Genomic DNA, 21376 nt, shown 5'->3' with positions numbered 1-21376 from the left:
CTGAACTGGGATAAGATAGTCTCTTCAATAATTGGGCATAGAAGAACTGGATATCAATAGACAAAAGAATGAAAGAGGACCCCTACCTTACACCCTATACAAAAATTAACTCAAAGTGGTTAAACACCTAAATATAAGAACTAGTACCATAAAGCTTCTAGAAGAAAATGTAGGGAAACATCTTCAAGACCTAGTAATAGGAGGTAGCTTCCTAAACTTTACACCCAAAGCACAAGCAGCAAGAGAAAAAATAAATAAATGGGAACTCCTCAAAATTAAATGCTTTTGCACCTCAAAAGACTTTGTCAAAAAGGTGAAGAGGCAGCCAACTCAATGGGGAAAAATATTTGGAAATCACATATTGACAAAGGTTTGATATCCTGTATACACAAAGAAATCACACAGCTCAACAACAAAAGAACAACCAACCCAATTATAAATTGGGCTAAAGATATGAATTGGCATTTTTTCTGAAGAGCAAATTCAGATGGCTCAAAAGCACATGAAGAGATGTTCATTTTCATTGGCTAAAAGAAAATGCAGAGCGAGACTACAATGAGATACCATCTCACTTCGATAAGAATGGCTGCAATTAAACAAACAGGAAACTATAAATTTTGGAGAGGATGTGGAGAAACTGGGACACTATGCACTGCAGGTGGGAATGTATTATGGAACAGCCACTGTGGAAGACTATTTGGCGGTTCCTTAGGAAAATAAATATCGAGTTGCCCTATGATCCAGCAATAGCACTACTTGGTTTATAGCCAGAAGAACTGAAAGCAATGACACAGATATTTGCACACCAATGTTCATAGCAGCATCATTCACACTCACCTAAAGATGAAAACAAACCCAATGGCCATAAACAGATGAGTGGATTAACAGAATGTGGTATATATATACAATGGAATATTGTGCAGTAGAAAGAAGAAATGATGTCCTGAAGCACTTGACAAGATGGATGAGCCTTGAGGACATAATGCTGAGTGAAATAAGCCAGACACAAAAGGATAGCTAGTGTATGATTCCGCCTTTATGACCATGGTACAGGTAAAATCAGAGGCTTATAATAGAGAATATATGGGGACTTAGAGGCAATAGAATGTAGAGATGGGTGAATGGTTAGCTAATAAGTTTGAACTCCAATGTAAGGGAATAGATAGAAGTGAAGGTGGTTTGCTAGTGGAGCTATAAGTAATATTACCATATTGAAGATGAACAAGGTTGAAAGGGGTTGTATAGACTACGTGTCTTACTGATTAACACTAGAAATATAAATTAGTTCTTGCAAGAACTACTTCAAAAGTATGACTCATGTACAAAAAGTGTTTAAGTTCAGGGTACAGGGGAAAAACTGCTATTGCATGCTATGGGCTATGTTTAAAAGGAAAACATCAGCACTACCACAGCAACGGTGGAGTAAATAATGGGGGAAGGGAAGAGTTAAGAGGAGATTTAAATTTCCTATTTGCGAGGGTGTGTTTATTGGTTTACTACTCCGTATTAGTGACAGATCTTTCCAACACGAAAAAATGAGAATGACCATAGCCCAGACACCCCTAAAGAAAGGGATGGAAAGGTCAAAGGTGATGGTGGAGTTATACAGAGAAGATAGAATTTAACAAATGAGTATGATTGCTGAATCCTTAAATTGATATCTCTTTTAGTCTCCAGTGTCTTAGAGCAGCTAGAAGTAAAAACCGCAAGTTGTGGAATTGTAACCCATGTCAAACCCTGAAATATGTTCTACAACTAATTGTGGTGCTGTGCTTTGAAATTTATAGCTTTTTTGTACATATGTTACTTTTCACAAAAAAGAAAGCAAAAAAGTTGATTGCAGCTATAAAAAAATATTTAAGCCTTCTAACCTCCTATATTCTGGAGCGGCTAGAAGGAAAAATCTGAGAGGATCGTATGGTTCATGACAGACTTTGGGATCTGTCCTATAACTGCTTGTTGAAGAGTGCTTTGAAAACTATTGCTTTTTTATTTCTTTGTTTTGTATATATGTCACACTATCCAATAAAAAAGTTAAAAAAAAAAAGTGGAAAGAAAAAAAGAAAATTTTGCAACATCCATATTTAGCAACTGATATATTGCTTAATATGTAAAGAGCTATGCTTAATATGTAAAGAGTTATTACAAACTTTTGAGAAAAGGAGATTTCTTACTCAGGACTCTTTGGAGAATAAAAGCAGTCCTGATGCCCTTTTGAAATGCCTCTCCATTGACATTAAGTCAGCCAAACTGCCCAGAGTATGACCCAGCAGTGGCCCCATTATTACCAGAATTATATGCCTTAGCTTGTTATTGTCCTTCTACTGGGTGGTAAGGGGATGGAAGATGACTATGAAGATGAAAAGGGTCTCCCCAGAGGTCTTGTAGAATGAAATGAAGCCAGGATGGTGGACACTCTAAAGAAAACGTGTAGAAAATCACTAAAGGAATTTTTCAAGCAACACAGGACATGAGAAATATCTATAAGCATTTAAAACACAGGACCCAGCCTGCAGGTGGTGCTTTATTAAACGTTTGTTGAATTAAGCAAAGGCATGACATGGCTTGAGGCAAAGAGGCAGAGATGAAATATGCCCTGCCTTTATTAGTAATTACAATAATAGCTAATTATATTATCATAGTATACTAAGTACCTGATTCTTGGCTTAGTTCTGTATATGGGTTATTTCATTGAATTTCCACAACAACTTGGGCAGATTAGTACTATTACCCCATCTTACACATTTAGAAACTGAAACACAGGAGATTTAAACATTTTGCCCAAGTTCACGTAACTTGGAAATGGCTGGGTGATTAAAAATCTGGGCCATTTGATTTCAAAGTCCAAGTTTTCTACTCCCTTCACTGGCCACCCCTCTCCACTAGGCAGACCATGTATGGTCTCAACGAACTCAGTCCTCAGCCCTCATCCACAAGTGTGGTGTCTAGGAGGAGAGCTGCTGTTCTGAATTTCCACACAGGATGGCTGGATTCCCCAAGTCTCTGTGAAGTGCCAGGCCAAGCAAGAAGACTGAGAGACTAAATAAAGAAGAGTCGCCAAAAGCAAATGATCCTTTTGGACCTTCTGATCACTCCAATTCTACTTTCCTTTGGCTAATCTGTACTCTATTTATTCAGATGGAAGCAGACCGCAGTGCCAAGTACTGTATGTTACAGGGGAATTCGTGTGTGAGGCCCTTTGATGTCACATGCATCCCAGGAACACCCGGCTACAACAGGGAAAGCTGCTTTGTGTTTATGTGCCTAAAGAGAACCATTTGAGTACACAGACCAAAAGACCTGGTCCCAGAGCACAGCATTTCCTCCAATAGAGTGATTCATTGCTAATGTCTTCATTTTGGACACTGCATTTGAATGTGAAACCATATGCTTTAAATTAAAAGCACACTAAGCAAATCACAAGTTTCTCAAGATGGTTCTTAAAGTCTGTTTTGGCATCTGTTGGTTGCCAAAAGACCCATATGATCTTGTAATTAAATAAAAGAAATATTTTCTGCAAAATCAATCATTTTGGCTGTCCCCAAATGCTATGATTATGATGTTTAGATGCTATGTTGAGCAATAAATTTGCACAGCTAGACCCTTTTAGAATTGTTTGTCCTGATCTTTTTCTAGCCATACTATTTCAATTCATTATCTTAGAATGAAAAGCTTTTAAGTTACACGAGCAATAAACGGCAAAACCACAGAACCAGAAGTGTTGGAAGCAAAGCCAATAATAGATATTATTTATATCTATCCGATCAGAAGGTTCATTCACCTTGAGTTTAGAATCAGCAGGGTTCTTGACTGCAGTCATCAGAAACCAACTGAGACAGTTTTAAGCAAAAAATGGAATTCATTGGAAGGAAGTCAGGGGCTCGAAAAATTGATGGGGAGGCAGAAGAACCCAGCTTGGATAATAGGCACATTCCAGGGCACTCTGAAGGGCCAGGCAACAGAAACAGGCCTGGCCACTGCTGCTCTGATGACTCCAATCTCCCCATGTCCTTGTCTGGTTGACTCAAGGGTCAAAAGTCTGGGAGGATTCCCAGCCTGGCAGGGTCTCTCTTCAAGGCTTGTTCTGTAGGGCTCTGAAGAGGTAAAGAGAGAAGATGGCCTCTACTTGCCACCTCAGCAGTGAGGACGTTCCCCACGGGATGTGAGGTGCTGAGAGCAAGACAAAGCAAACTCTTAGACAGTCCCAAATTCTGGTACCATACTCCTAAAATGGAGCCCCCCTCACCCCTGCTCCAGCCCTGTCTTTCTATCTAAGTGGGAAAATATGCGTATGGAGAACCAACTCTTTGAGAATCACAGAAGAGGCAAAGGTAGAACCCAGCACTAAGTTAGCTGGGGATAGCAAGTGAAGAGACTCCTTTCCTAAAGGAATCCATTTCACAGGCCTGCAGCTATTTGCATGTGTGTTAAGAACCAGGGTTTCTTAAGCCTGGAGCTTAGATGCTGCCTACCACAAAATGTATAATTTCTTATTCCCTCAAAGAGTCTTCTCCATGGCCTGGAGGACAGAGTGAGTAAGGTGTGTGGGGAAGTGACAGTTGGGGGGTAGAGGAGGGAAAAAAATACAAAGGAAAGAGATGCTTATTTAAAGGAGCCGTTCTTTACTCTATAATTCTTATGGGCTAGAGAAAACATATATTCAGAATTAAGGCATTTCATGGCCAAATCAAGTCCAATTAGGAATGTGTGGCAATGGTTAGAAATGTGAAAACAGCTAGAAACAGTGTTCTACATGATTCGCATGGTAGTGTGAGGCCCATTTCTTAGGCGAAAGCACATATAGTAGAGTCCACGTGAAGTTGGGGTGAAGGTGAAGGGAGTACAGCAGCAGCAGGGGACTGAAAATGGTCATAGTTAACAAAGGGAATTTTTTAATTTGTTCTGCGAGGTGAGTTCTGAGGGGCTCTAGGACCCACCCTCTCTAGGCTTATACTTGGTACTTCTCTTTTGGATTAAGGCAAAGATGCTGAATTTAGGCTCTGGAAGGTTAAGTGACTTGCTCTAGTTCACACGGTTAGTCGGTCTGAGAGCCAGACGTGAATTCTGGCCATTAAGCTCCAGAGCCCATGTCCTTTCTGTATCACTCTCCAGCATGGGTATTGCAGAGCCTAAGGAAGAGCCCTGTAAGCCGGCTCCATACCACCCTCCCAGCTGGGCCAAGTGCAGCCAATGAAGATAGAACAATCACCTTCTGTGCCCGGGTTGGGCTGCCTTCAGTAAAATAAGCAGAGAAGTGATATATGAAGGGACGAAAGTCTAGTTTAGTAACCAAGGTGTGTGTGTGTGCACACGCACGTGTGTGGGCAGACACAGTACATGGAGACAGTGTATACTCACTCAGCAGCCATACCTTAGGTAGCCAGAGAAAAGCCAGATGCAAAAGTTCACATGGAGAGGTAGGGAAGAGACAGAATTGAGATTAGTAGAGCTTGGGTGGCAAGTCTTATCCTATGGCAGTGTGGGATCCTGCCATAGGGCCTGCAAGCTTCAGGGCAACAAATCAGCAGCACAAAGTGGGCCACCCATTTCCTATTGGAAAATTTGCTAGTCAGAAGCCATCTCAAATAGGTTTACCCAACTCAGGAAACATTGGCTTACCTGACAGAATAGTCTAGGGAGTAGAGCTGGCTTCAAGTCTTCCAGGGATCTAATGTAATCTGGATTTTCTCCCTCCTTCTGTCCCTATGCCCCTACAATCTTCTCCCCCCATCTCTTAGCTTTGTTCCTCCCAAAATATTGACTATACCTTCTTTTACTTCAGCTGGCCTTCCTCTACTTGGCAGTAGTGGTGGTGATGGTAGAGATGGTAGGGCAGGAGGACGTGATTTGGGGAACAGGAAATAGTCCTATATAAAATCTCAGATAGGCCTAAATTGAGGCATTTGTCCAATCCTGGACCAATTTCTGTGGCCAGCGGGATGTGTTATTCTGATGGAACAGATTTGTGTAACACATCCAGAGTTTTGACCAGGGTTTAGCTTACCTTGCTTGAGAGCCCATAAGAACTATATGAAGTACGGGTAGGGGGCAATTTCCCAAAGGAAGGAGGGTGACATTATCAAGAGAAGTGGAAGAGAAGGGATGCTGGGACTGATAACAATAACAGCTGTTGGCTGCAGAGTCATTATGACATTAATGTATGAAATCAATGAGCTCCATGAAATAATACAGATTCTCCACGAAGATGGTCAGATGTTTCATGACACAAAGATTCTCACAGCTGTTCCTGACTAATGACTGCCATGGTACACATCAGAGGGAGTTTGAAACAAAACAGTGGAAAGCCATGACCACATCATGCTCAAATGTATGGAGCTCATTTATTTTAAGATGTGCAGTTTTCTTTTAATTATTTTTGATACCTCGAAGCATATTGTAAGTGGATCTCACTATGTTTTGAGAGAATAATGAAATCTTAGGACTAACAGATCTCACTTGGTCTCTGTTCTCTAGCTTTTGCTATGTGATGTGTGAGAGACAGGAAAAGTTGATATTCTGGTCTGTTTATCTGCTTAGAGATGTATCTTTTCTGTGCTGATGTGTATAAGATCTGTGGGCTTCCCGGAGTCAGCAGACCTAGGTAAACTCTATGAACCTGGGTAAATTTCTTCAGCTACTGTACCTCAGTTTTCTCATATGTAAAAATGGAGATAGTAAGACTCTCCTTAAAGTTGGTGATGGATTATTTCATTAATTTAGATACACATTCAGAAATATTTATCGAGTGTCTACCACAGTGAGGCTCTCTTATGAGTCTGTATACATCACTGACCAGGACAGACGTAATCCTTGCCCTTAGGAACTCTGTAGTCAGTGAAAGGAAATTATATTCGTAAAGCACTACTAGCACAAGAGCCTGGTACACAATAAATGCCCGATAAATGTAAATTTCTTTCCCTTCCCTTTCCCTGCCAATCTATTCACTAATTTTATCTTAACCTAGGAATGGCGGCAAGTCTCTAAACTTCCATGGGCCTCAGTTTTCTCATAGATTGTTTGAGAGGTTTGGAGAAAATTCTAATGTTTTTTCGTGTTCTAAAATTCTACTAATTATTGGTTCCCTTCCCTTTTCATCCAGGGCATAGGGGATGGACTTGAATCTGATGTCCTTGAAGGGCAGTCTTATTTTTGTTGCCAGGCTGGCCTTGAGCTTATCAATCTCACTCTAATATTAAACTTGTCAGGGATATTTTTACCTCTCCTCACCTAAAATGTTCTCAAAAATCACCTCTATAATTTGGGCAGAGAATAAGAAAAGTACTGCAAAGCCCCCTTGATGGACTCGGAAATAAAGTGGAAATATTAAACCTCCCTGCCTGGGGAATTCCTGATATACTCATAAGCATTGGGAGAATACCAATTTAATAGGCCGAGTCCTCGATCTTGGGGTGTGCCCTCATGAAACATTCCTACAAAGGTGAAGCTAAGCCTACTTATACTTATGCCTAAGAGTCACCCCCAAGAACCTCTTCTGTTGCTCAGATGTGGCCTCTGTTTCTAAGCCAACTCGGAAGATAAAACTCACTGTCTCCCCCCTACATGGGACATGACTACAGGGGTATAAATCTTCCTGGCAATATGGGACATGACTCCCGGGAATGAGCCTGGACCTGGCATCATCGGATTAAGAAAGCCTTACTGACCAAAATGGGAAAGAGAAATGAAACAAAATAAAGTTTCAGTGGCTGAGAGATTTCAAATAGAATCAAGAGGTCATTCTGTAGGTTATTCTCATGCATTATAATTTTTAGTGGATTAGAGTAGATGGAAGGAAATACCTGAAACTGTTGAACTGTGTGCTGGTTTGAAGGGAAGTATGCCCCCTAAGAAAAGCCATGTTTTGATATAAATCCCATTTCTTAAAGGTAGAATAATCCATATTCAATACTGTATATTTGAAACTGTAATGAGATCATCTCCCTGGTTGATGTGATTAAGTTAAGAATGGTTGTTAAACTGGATTAGGGAATGACATGTCTCCACCCATTTGAGTGGGTCTTGATTAGTTTCTGAGGTCCTATAAAAGAGGAAACATTTTGGAGAATGAGAGATTTGGAGAGAGCAGAACGATGTAGCCATGAGATGCAGAGAGTCCACGAGCCAGCAACCTTTGGAGATGAAGAAGGAAAATGCCTCCCGGGGAGCTTCATGAAACCGGAAGCCAGGAGAGGAAGCTAGCAGATGATGCCGTATTCGCCATGTGCCCTTCCAGCTGAGAGAGAAGCCCTGACTGTGTTCACCATGTGCCTTCTCACTTGAGAGAGAAACCCTGAACTTCATTGGCCTTCTTGAACCAAGGTATCTTTCCCTGGATGCCTTTGATTAGACATTTCTATAGACTTGTTTTAATTGGGACATTTTCTCAGTCTTAGAACTGTAAACTAGCAACTCATTAAATTTCCCTTGTTAAAAGCTGTTCCATTTCTGGTATATTGCATTCTGGCAGCTAGCAAACTAGAACAAACTGTATTCCAGTAACCTTGATTATTGAAGACAAGTGTATAACTCTATAGCTTTTACAGTGTGACTGTGTGATTGTGACAACCTTGTAGCTGACATTCCCTTAATCCAGTGTATAGACAGATGAGCAAAAAAAATAAAGACAAATAAATAAATAAATAATGGGAGGTAAAGAACATGGGATAATTTAGGTGTTCTTCTGAATTTTTATTTTTATCCTTATATGTATGTTTTTTGGGGTAGTGAAAATGTTCAAAAATTGATTGAGGTGGTGAATGTATAACTAGATGATGATACTATGAACCACTGATTGTAAACCTTGGATGATTATATGGTATGTGAATATATTTCAGTAAAAATGCATTAAAAAATCACCTCTAGTAACAAAGCCACATATAAGAATTGATTTACAGTACACATAAGAGGCAGCATGGTTTAGCTTAAAGGCTTTGATTCAAATAAATTTAGCTGGAATTGTTATGGGATATCGGGCAAATGGTTTAACCTCTTCATGCCTCATTTTGCTGTATCTGTACAAGGAAATAAAACTCTGCTTTAACAAAGATTTTGTGAGATTGAATAAGAAATTGTTCTAGTTTGTTAACTGCCAGAATGTGATATACCAAAAATGGAATAGCTTTTAAAAAGGGGAATTTATTAAGTTGTAAATTTACAGTTCTAAGGCCATAAAAATGTCCCAATTAAAGGTAGTCTATAGATATGCCTAAGCTAAGGCATCCAGGAAAAGATACCTTGGTTCAAGATGGCTGATGATGTTCAGGGTTTCTCTCTTTACTGGAAAGGCACATGGCAAACATGGCAATATCTGCCAGCTTTTTTTCTCTTCAGGCTTCTTGTTTCATGAAGCTTCCCTGGGGGTGTTCTCCTTTTTCATCTCCAAAGGTCTCTGGCTGCATGGGCTCTCATGGTTCTCGCATGGCTCTGTGGCTCTCAAGCTTTTTTCAAAGTGTTTCCTCTTTTAAAGGATTCCAGTAAACTAATCAAGACCCTCCTGGAATGGGTGGAGTCACATCTCCCTCTAATCAAGGTTAATACTCACAATCGGGCAAGTCACATTCCATGGAGATAATCTGATTAAGTTTCCAAACTATGGTGCTGAATAGGGATCAAAAGAAATGCTGTTCCACAAGATTGGATCAGGATTGAAACATGACTTTTCTAGGGTGCAAAATCCTTTCAAACCAGCACAATAATGTATAAGGGATATCTGGTGCAGAGTAGGTGCTTAGTAAACACTACCTGGAGTTGAGAAGTGACTGTGTATTAGCTGCAAAATGGTAAATGTAAGGAACTTCTGCTGGGAAGTAAATCACCTACAGCTGGCTCTAGATTTCTATCAAGCTTACGGTATTTTTAATAAGCTCAATATATAATATTTGTGTATTGTGTATATACATTATTCTTTTAGCAGAAGTCGGAAAGAGAAATTAAGAAGGTTAACCATGAAGTGTGGTGGCCTTGGGCCAACTGCATGCTCTGAGATTCTGTTCCTTATCTGTAAAACAAGAGGATTGGACTTAATGATCTTCAAGAGCCTATTTAATTCTAAAATTCTGTACTTCTGGGCTTGCCTGAAAGTCTGTGGGAGAATTTGCCAAAAAGGAAAAAAGTGTTTCTTTGTCCTACTTCTCTCCCCTTTTCACACTAGGTCTGCCAGCAAAAAACTGCCACCCGATAATGTCACTAACTGCTGTTGTCATTATTCTCATGTTTTCCACAGAAAATCTCTTTAGTCCCTTGAAATACGTAAAGGTGTGGTTTACAACCTGCTCCCACCCCCAACATCTCTTTGGTTTTTTATTTTTGATCTCAGGGAAAGTAGTTTGAACTCATTTAGCATGATCATGAGAACTAATAGAGGCCCTGTGTACCTCTACTACAGAGACTCTGGGGTTTTAGGCCTCCTGGAAATGAGATTAGTGTCTGTGAAGGCCTAAAATTGCAGGTACATATTGATATGTACAAGCTCTTAAGTCCACAAGAATTTGCTGGTGCTCAAAGGAGTGCAATCAAAAGCCTAAATTAATAATTGTGTCGATAGATTCTGCTAAGGAAAGGCAAAAATTACCTATGCCTGAGGCTATTGGAAAAAAAAATAAAGTTTCAAGTAGGGCATGGGAAATAATAAAGTACCCAAAGGCCCAGTTCGATGATGTTCATTTTGAAATGTTGAGAGGAAATGTGGTATTGTGATCTTTTTCTTCTACCAGCCCATTTTAGCAGGCATCTGAGTCCTTCTAATATTGGGACATATCCTCTCAAGTTAATATGCTCAAAGATTCCGCTAGAAAGTCCAAAGTCTGTGGGACTGTGAGTGTGAAGAGACAAGTTCAGTCAGTATTTTCCCAGGAGCAGGTCCTGAGGTGGAGAGCCATTTGACTGAATACCGGGCCCACAATCAGGAGGATTATAAATTTGGTGTCAAAGTATAACTGCCTCCAGCTTTAAAAGAGGGCAGGAGACTGCTTTTCCTTTTCCAAATTCAGCTAGATTTTCTTACCTTGGTTCCATGTCCTATCCTTCATGGAGGAAAATATGAAAGAAAGGTCTTTTAGGTAATTAAATTTTGCAGATTTTTGAGCATATATACTTCTGGTAATGGAAAGGGAAATATTTGAAAAAACTGTTTGAGGAGCGTACTGTTAGCCAATGTCAGGAGAGAAGTATTTGGCCAGCACACAGTCTGTATTGGGCCTGGCACCTTTCTTACAGGTGGCTTCAAAATAAAATATGTTGATGTGTGTTTGGGATGGTGGTGGGGGATATAATGAGAAAGTAATATAGAATGTAAGACAAAAATACAGAATATCATTTCCATTTGTTTCCAAATAGCTCAGGGTATCAACTCATCCTCTAAGGAGAAAAGTTAAGACATATCTTTGTCTTTTTACTCACAGGAAACATTCATATCTATGTGTCTTTTGGTTCTTTTCAGAGAAAGTGACTCTGACAAGATCTTTGTCTTGGAAAGTAACTTCTAATTTCTTTTAAAAATTAACTAATTATTTGTTTAAATGTATGTATTTTCCCCTTTGAGTGTATCACAATATGGAGTGTATTTGCAATAAAGAAGATCAAGTGATAGGTTTAAAGTATGTTTTGACTAAACTAATATAGCTGCAAACCCTCTATTGTTTTGTGTTTGGGAGTAGTCTTTTTCTTTCCTTTTCTTGCATTACTGTGAATTCAGTGAAACAATTTAAAAAAACTGAGGTCCTACATAGTTGCAAACACAGGTGTGAAAGGCTATCTAAGCAATTTCTGTTACAGTCCATTGATGTTACTTCGCTATTTCCCAAAGTGCTCCTTCAGCAAACATGCTAGGCTTGTTTGATTCACAAACTCTGAAATTCTGGCTTTGCTGGCACTGGGCAGACCACAAGACAGAAAACCAACATACCCACTGTTATGGTTGGGGTCATTTGACAACTTGGCCAGCTGATGATGCGCAGTTGTCTGGTCAAGCCAAGTTCTGGCCCAGCCATTACTGCAAAGACATGTTGTGGCTGGTTAATAAACTAAAAGGCTGATTTATCAAATCATCAGCACATTGATTGCATCCATGGCTGAATACAACTGTAGTAGGCTAAGGGGAGTGTCTTCTGCAATTAGTGATATTTAATCTAAACAGTTAGAGGCTTTAAAGGAGAAGTCAGAAGAGAGAAGCTCTCTGTTTCAGCCAGCCAGCCTCTCCCGAAGAGTCACTGATGACTTTCATAAGAGCCGTCAGCTTGTGGCCTGCCCTATGGAATTTGGACTTGTGCATCCCCAGAGTTGTGTGAAGACACTTTTTATAAAATCTCGTATTTACAGCTATTTCCTGTTGGTATTGTTGCCCTAAAGAACCCTAATACAGCTTGGTAGCAGGAGTGGTTCTTGTGAAACAGAATCTTAAAAATGGGTTTTTGCAATGGGCTTTCTACTCTGATTAGACTCAGAGTAGACTAATAGGCATTAATGACTCTATTTCCAATAATCAAGATGGCACTGACAGCCCATGGCATGAGTTGGCAATAGATATATGCAAAATATAACCATCTGATTCTGTTAATTGTACGCTTATATCAGGCAAGGCTATGGATGACAGTGTTTTGGACACCTTAACAGAGTTTTGCGGAGTTAAGAGGTGTAATGATGTTGTGTGGTTGTTCTTAGATATGCTGAATATAGTTATTAAAAAAAAGGGAGGAACTGAAGGCTTCAAATTTGCAACTTAAATGCTGTTTGAAGGAGACCTATGGCCTTGAAAGACATTTCTATTTCTTTTCATGACCCACACCCACCACCCCTCTTTTCTTCAAAATCTATAACTAGACTACACTTTCAACAGGCCAGAAAGGTGAGGTATCAATGCGGAGGTATCCTATACTCTGAAAGAACTGCATGAGTTTTCCATGGATATTAAGGGTATGGGATAATAGTGGAAGGAATATAAAGTTGGATCAAGCTGAATTTATTGATATGCACCCACTAAGCAGAGATTCTGCATTTAATGTTGTAGTTCAAGGGGTTAGAAAGGGCATTAACAGTGTGTTTGGATGGTTGGTTGAAACATGGACCAAAAGATGACTGACATTACCTGAGGTCAAAATGCCAGAACTGCCCTGTAGATCAGAGGATCTAGAGGTTTAGAGAGATGGGAATGTTAGAGCGGATTTATCATGGAAGACCTGCTCACACACCCAAGGTCTGTCCTGAGGACACATCTTTCAACAGAACCTTGAGAAATAAATTCATGAGACTAGCTCCATCATCCCTGAAGAGCTCTGTTGTCACCCTTCTCTACAGGTCAGATGTTACTGTGGGAACTGCTGTCACTGAGCTGGAATCCTTAAACAAAATGGGGATGATTGGATCCTGAGTTGGCGGAAGCCATGCACAGTAATCACCATAGACAAGGTGGGCATGGGCACTACAATGGACAGCAGACTCAAAGCAGCAGTCAAAATAATCTGATTCACAGAGACTTGTGGCATTGGCAAGTAGATCGTGAGGTACCTAGAAGTAAAATAGATGGGCAGTCTACTAAATTCTTGTTTGAGCTGTATAAGCAGAAGAATTTTAGGTCAAGTGAACAGAAGTCTAACCTGAGTTGCAAAAACAGAGAGTCATGGTCACTGAATCATTACCCAGACTTGAGACAGTTTACAGACCCAGAGTCCCTCAATTGAGGGGAAGGCCGGGTATCCTTGGGAAAGGCTTCGTCCCAGCCTTCCCTAAGATGGCCGTTAACCAGGGTGACTATGCACTGGGGAAAAGTAAATGATCAGGTATTTCAGGGGATTATTGAACACTGGCTCAGAAGTGACACTAATTTCAGGAGGCCCAAAACATCACTCTGGTCCACCAGTTAGAGTAGGGTCTTATGGAGGTCAGGTGATCAGTGGAGTTTTAGCTCAGGTCTGTTTCACAGCGGGTCCAGGGACCCATTCTGTGATCATTTTCCCAGTTCCAGAATGCATAATTGGAATTGACATACTCAACAATTGGCAGAACTCCCACATTGGCTCTCTGACTTATGGAGTGAGGGCTATTATGGTAGGAAAGGCCTAGTGGAAGTCACTAGAACTGCTCCTACCTAGCAAAATAATGAATCAGAAGCAATACCATATTCCTGGAGGGATTGCAGAGATTGGTGCTACTCTTAAGGTCTTGAAGGATACAGGGGTGGTGATTCCCATCACATCCAATTTGACTTTCCTTTTTGGCCTGTGCAGAAAACAGATGTGTCTTGGAAGATGATGGTGGATTATCATAAACTTAACCAGGTGGTGACTCCAATTGCAGCTGTTTATTCTAGATGTGGTATCACTGTTTGAGCAAATCAACACATTGCCTGGTACCTGGTATGCAGCTATTGATCTAGCAAATGCTGTTTTCTCAATACCTGTAGTAAGATATTTGCTTTCAGCTGGCAAGACCAGCAGTATACCTTCACTTTCCTGTCTAAGGCGTATATCAGCTTTCCAGCCCTATGTCATAACCTTGTCCACAGGGACCTTGATTGTTTCTGCCTTTCCACAAGCAACACATTGGTTCATTATATTGTTGATATCATATTCAATGGACCTAGTGAACAATAAGTAGCAACTACTATAGACTTAGTGGAAAGGAATATGTGTGTCTGAGGAAAGGAGATTAATCCAACAAAAATACAGGGTCCTTCCACCTCAGTAAAATTTCTAGGTGTCCAGTAGTGTGGGCCATGTTGAGGTACACCTTCTAAGGTAAAGGTCAGGCTGTTGCATCTAGCCCCTCCTACAACTGAAAAAAAAAAAAAGGGCACAATATCTAGTTGGCCTCTTTGGATTTTGGAGGCAACATATTCTTCATTTGGGTGTGCTTCTCCAGCCCATTTACCGAATGACAAGAAAAGCTGCCAGCTTTGAGTGGGGACTGGAATAAGAGGAGGCTCTGGGACAAATTCAGGCTGCTGTGAAGACTTCACTGCCATTTGGGCCATATGATCCAGCAGATCCAATGGTGCTGGAATGTCAGTGGCAAATAGAGATGCTGTCTGGAGCCTTTGGCAGGCCTCTATAGGAGAATCACAACACAGGCCCTTTGGATTTTGGAGTAAAGCCTTACCATACTCTATAGTTAACTACTTTCTTTTTGAAAAACAGCTTTTGGCCTTCTACTGAGCTTTAGTAGAGACTGAGCACTTAACCATGGGACACCAAGTTAACATGAGACCTGAGTTACCTATCATAAGCTTGGTATTATCTGACCCACCATGCCATAAAGTTGGGCGTGGAGAAGCAGCACTGCATCATAAAATGGAAATGGTATGTACGAGATAGGGCTTGAGGAGTTCCTGAAGGCAGAAGTAAGTTTCATGAGGAGGAAGTGGTCCAAATGCCCATGCCCCCCACTCTTGCCATATTCTCTTCTCTTCCCAGCCTAGAGCTATGGCCTCTTGGGGAGCGCCTTACAATCATTTGACTAAGGATGAGAAAACTCAGGCCTGGTTCACAGACGGTTGTGCACAAATGCAAGTACTACCCAAAAGTGGACAACTGCAGTCCCTTTCTGGGAGTCCCTGAAGAACAGTGGTGAGGGGAAATCCTTCCAGTGGGTAGAATTTTGTTCATTTTGCTTAGAAGGAGAATTGGCCAAAGGTGTGTTTGAATACTGACTCATGGGCTGTTGCTAATGGCTTGGCTGGATGCCCAGAGACTTGAAAGGAGAATGATTGGAAAATTGGTGACAAAGAAGTCTAGGGAAGAGGTATGTGGATAGATCTTCCTGTGTGGGCAAAAAAAAATGAAGATATTTGTGTCCCATGTGAATGCTCACCAGAGGGTGACTTCGGCAGTGGATAAGATGACCCGTTCTGTGGATACCAGTCATCTTCTTTTCCCAGCCACTCCTGTCATTGCTCAAGACAAGTAATCATGGTGGTAGGGATGGGAGTTACATATGGGCTCAGCAGTAAGGACTTCTACTCTCCAAGGCCAACATGGTTACAGCCACTGCTAAGGGCCTATTCTGTCAGCAGTAGAGACCCACATTCAATCCCCATTATGGCACCATTCCCGGAGGTGATCAGCTGGCTACCTGGTGGTATGTTGATTGCATTGGACTTCTTCCATCATGGAAGGGGCAGCAATTTGTTCTAACTGGAATAGACACATATTCTGCATATGGGCTTGCCTTCCCTGCACACAATGCTTCTGCCAAAACTACCATCTGTGGACTTATGGAATATCTTATCTATTGCCATGGTATTTCTATACAGCATTGCTTCTGATCAAGGAACCTACTGCAATTTCTATAAAGCATTGCTTCTGATCAAGGAACCTACTGCATAGCAAATAAAGTGCGGGAATGGCACATGCTCATCGAATTCTCTGGTCTCACCAAGTTCCCCGTCATCTAGAGGCAGCTGGGTTGATAGAACGATGGAATTTTAAAGACTCAATTACAGCACCAACTAGGTGGAAGTACCTTGCAGGGCTGGGGCAGTGTTCTCCAGAGAGCTGTGTATGCTCTGAATCATTGTCCACTCTATGGTGTTGTTTTTCCCAAAGCCAGGATTCATGGGTCCAGGAATCAAGGGGTGGAAATGGGAGTGGCACAGCTATTACACCTAGTGATCCAATGGAAAAATTTTAGCTTCCTTTCCCTTACATATTAAGTTCTGCTGGTCTACAGGTCTTAATTCCAAAAGGAGGAATGAAGTTAAGACTGCCACCTGGCCACTTTGGGCTTCTCATTCCTCTGAATCCACAGGCAAGGAAAGGGATTACTGTACTGGCTGGGGTGATTGACCCTGACCATCAAGGGGAAATAGAACTGCAACTATACAATGGAGGTAAAGAAGAGTCTGCCGGGAATACAGGAGATCCCCTAGGGCATCTCTTACTATTACCATGCCCTGTGATTAAAGTCAATGGAAAACTGCAACAACCCAATCCAGGCAGGACTACTAATGGCCCAGAAACTTCAGAAAGGAAGGTTTAGGTCACCCCACCAGGCAAAACACCATGGCCAGCTGAAGAGCTTGGTGAAGGTAAAGAGAACACGGAATGGGTAGTAGAAGAAGGTAGTGATAAATATGAACTACAACCATGTGACCAGCTACGGAAACAAGGACAGTGATGGTGTGAATATTTCCTTCTCGTTTTGTTATGAGTATGTTTATATTTGTACATATATAAAATATCTTTGTTTTCTTCTCTATCTAATGCCCTTATGGCATAAGTTGTATTATTCATGTTGTATAGTATTTAAGTTATATAATATCAAGTTAAGAGTGAATTTTACCTATGGACTTGCACCCTATTCTGGAGAGATTTAGTGTGTTTCTGGTTGTATGCAGGACAGTTGGGTATTGCTAGACAAAAAATATGTCTGTTATTGTGTTCTATTTAGAGATTAAGTATGGTTTAAAGTGATGTGTATAGCTGCCAAATTGACAAGGGATAGAATGCCAGGGTTGGGTTCATGTGTCAACTTAGCTAGGTGATGGTACCCAGTTGTCTGGTCAAGCAAGCACTGGCCTAGCAATTACAACAATATTTCATGGCTGGTTAATAAACCAAAAGACTGGTTTATTAAGTCTTCAGTACAATTGATTGCATCCATGGCTGATTACATCTGAAGTTGTCCAAGGGGAGTGTCTCCTACAATTAGTGATGTTTAATCTAATCACTGGAGGCTTTAAAGGAGGAGTCAGAAGAGAGAATCTCTCTGCTTCAGCTAGCCAGGCTCTCCTGGAGAGTTCACTGACAACTTTTTCATCAGAGCTGTCAGCTTGCAGCCTGCCCTTTGGAATTTGGACTTGTGCATACCCACAGTCATGTGAGAAACTTTTATAAAATCTCATATTTACAGATAATTTCCTGTTGGTTCTATTTCCTTAGAGAACCCTGACTAATATACCCATTATATAAAAAAATCTGAATTGAGTTCCAAAGCTCTTGAGCATTATTTACACAAATTGTTAACTATTTAGATAATCAGTTTGTCCAAGTAGTGGTTTTTGGAAAAAGCATCTTTTACAAAGCTGCTGAAATATCTGATTTTAGTGACAAAATTAATTTCACAAAATTTTAGATTTAGTTTAAAATCAAATTTAGATTTGATTCAGAGTCCTCATAATTAAACTTTATGAGAACACAACAGAATCTCTGGCATTTGGCAAAGGCTTCAGAACCAGTGAAAACAAAACTTCTACAATGTGATCTTTACTCAGGGGCAGCTCTGCTTTCAAATTAAGAACTTTTCATCTCACAGAAAATGAAAAATAATGAGCAATTTTTTTGGGTCACATATTACTGTTGCCAGAAAAATAAAAGACATCAAGTTTTTCAGTAACATACATAACAGGCACCATTTTTGCTTTTATGTAAAGTATCAATTCCACATGTAATTGCTGAATATTTTCTAAATTAAGAGCCCATGTGGTGAACGGGTGCACATAAAAAGAGAATCAGAAAAATCTCAGTATTAAAATATAGTCTCCAAGTAAAAACATATAAATCACAACAGTGAGGCCCAGCCTGCTGTGAAAATTGCTGCTCTCAGCCTAGTATTTCTGGAGAATCTAGTGCAGAGGAATTACAAAACTATTGGGTCTGTAAACTTCAAGTCACAAGGTAAAGACTACCTACACAGGTGACATCATAACACGAAGTCAAGACCAAATACGAAGAAACACAGTGATCATAATAGATATCCATAGTAGAAGACTGGACATTCTAGTCTTTACTCCAATGCTTAGTAAATTCACTTTGACATTCTGGGCATCGTCACGTTCCTAAATGAGAATAATAAAACTTTCTCTCTATAGATTAAAAAGAAAAATAAGCAAAGCTTTTTTTTATCCTGAATAAACTGTATGTGGTTTATTCCCCCTGCCTTTGGTTTATAAAATTGATTTATTTATGTTGTCTTCTATTTGAACTCCACATATATTGTTTTTTAACACAATTTTATTGCGATATATGATATATTCACATACCATATAATCATACAAAGTGTACAATCAGTGGTTCATAGTATCATCAAATAGCTGTGTATTTATCACAACAGATTTTTGAACATTTTCATAATTCCAAAGAAAAAAAAAGAATAAAAGTAAAAAAGAACACCCAAAACATCCCACACACCTCATCCCCACTATTATTTATTTATTTATTTTTTCCTTACTCCTCTGTCCATACACTAGATAAAGGGAATGTCAATCACAAGGTTTTCACAATCACATGGTCTCTATGTGATTTCCAACTCCAAGATCTGTGACTCTATGTCCTTACTCACTTGCTGGTTATTCAGAGGCTGATGCTAAAGAGACCACAGCTATAGGTTTTTTGACTACCTGGGTACATTTTGCTATCCACAAATGGTGTCCCTAATGCTGACCGGTCATCTCACAATGTCAAAAGGGGGCCAGCCTGAAAGAGTTTCTGCAGCCAGTGTGATTCTGCTTCCATTCCTGGGAACGATGGATGGGCAGGCAAAAGTGTCTCTGCCAAGAGCTGCTGGCTCTAAAATGCAAGCAGGTTATGAAGGTGAGTAGACTGCTCACTCTCACTTCTTTTCTGTCCTGGTTTTTCAGAGATGAGCTAGGTATGAGAGTAGATACTCTTTTGGTTCCCCTTTTCAAAGTAAAGATACGTTCAAGTGACTCCTGAAACTGTTCTTGGCTCAAAATACAAAGAATCACTGGAAGTAATAATTATTCACTTGGGAATTATTATTCAGGCTAGGAGAAACATTTGCAACCTGAGGACATGTTGTAATTCATGCATAAGACTTTTTATTGGGTTTCCTCTCTGTGTATGTCCTGAGAGTGGTAATTTTCAACTGTGGGTGCACATTAGAATCATCTGGGAAACTTTAAGAAAATCCCAATGTCCAGGCCACACTCCAGAATAATTAAATCAGAATCTCTGGAGGTGGGACTTAGGCAGATCAATAGTTTTTAAAACTTCCCTGGAAATCCCAATATGTAGTAAAGGCTTAGAACCACTGCACTGGCAGAATACAAGTCAGTGGCATGGACATGGGTCTCGGGAAGCCAAGCATAGAAGGTTGGAAGTGTTCTCAGTTGTGCTAGCTTGTTGAAAGTGTCCCAGATTTCTGGAACAACTACCAAGTGTCTACTGAAAACTTATTTCAATTTTCCTCCTAAGGGTCAGAATCAAAGGCAGTCAGCTTAAAATAATTCATCACAAGCTTGTTTGGCTGATGGCAATGCTGGAAATTCTAAGTCACCTTTTAACTTAAACCTATTGCCTTTTCTTTTTGAAATATTGCAATTATTGAGTTGAGCTACAGATCAATAAAAGAACTTATTAACCTTGTTAACAAATCTGAAAGGTCCAAACCAACACCCATTCCCTAAGAGTGGGTTTAAAGTAGTTATATAACCCCCCCCTTTTTTTTAAACTAAAATTCAGGAAACTTTTAAAGAGAAAAAACAGGTAAAGATAGTGAAGAGAACTGTATTTCCTTAAAGGGATGAAAAGTAAGACATTTTCCACATTAATTTATATCTACTCTTATCTTCCCAGGCTCAATTAATAAAAGCTATGCATAAATCATATGAAAGATCATTAATTCAACCAGTTCACAGTGCTGACTAATTGGTAAATAAATACTTCATGAAAGTGGGGATGGGTGCACAGATTCTGTTTTTCTTTTTTTTTTTAAAAAAAGAGGAAAGCTTCATCTATAGCTTTGCTTGAGATACTTACACCTCCTTGCTTCTATTTTAAAACATTTTCCAAGTTTGTTGAAGGATATATAAGAGTCCACAGGGGCACAGCAATTCTGAGTCAAAAGTTTTAAAATAATTAAAAACTTTTTGTACCTTGTATATAAGACTTCATAAATCTGGATTTTTCCATATTTTTGTTTTGATTTTTTGTTTGGCATTGTGTGAACACAGCTATAGACAGAGAAAGAGAGCAAGAACGGGACAGAAGAGAGTAAACATAACTCTTTGCCAGGATATCTTGTAAACAAAACGGTCTTTTGTAAATTAGTTTGCTTTCTGAGGTTTAAGGTTACTGCTATATATGAAAGATTACATCTTCAGATAGAAAACTTTCTTTTTTCTCTTTCATTGTGAGATCTGAATTTGAGACCTGTCTTCACTCCTTGCCAGCTGTCTGACTTTGGGCAAATTACTAAACCTTTCTAAACTTGTTTTCTCACCAGGGGATAAGAATGGTACCTACTTATAAAAGTGTTGTCAGGATTAAATAAGATATTGCCTGAAATGCACTTAACCTAGGTGGTGTTGGTGTTACTATAGGCAGAAAATCTTAGTACCTGTTCTGATTTTCCTGCACCAGAAATGCATTCTAAAGAAATGGATCCTTCCGAGCAAAGACCTGGGTTCAGATGTGAAATAGAGACC

At 40.0% G+C, this 21376-nt stretch overlaps 1 protein-coding gene across 1 annotated transcript in view; it reads right to left on the bottom strand.

Annotated features, from left to right (window-relative positions):
• Positions 1–21376, bottom strand: part of MYO3B (myosin IIIB) — a 510258-nt gene that overhangs the window by 35576 nt on the left and 453306 nt on the right. The gene's annotated exons all lie outside the window — the stretch shown is intronic.

This window comes from Tamandua tetradactyla, chromosome 3 (assembly GCF_023851605.1).
Source record: "Tamandua tetradactyla isolate mTamTet1 chromosome 3, mTamTet1.pri, whole genome shotgun sequence".
Taxonomy (NCBI): Eukaryota; Metazoa; Chordata; class Mammalia; order Pilosa; family Myrmecophagidae; genus Tamandua; species Tamandua tetradactyla.
The sequence above is the reverse complement of the archived record's forward strand: the minus strand, read 5'-3'. Positions and strand labels throughout refer to the sequence as shown.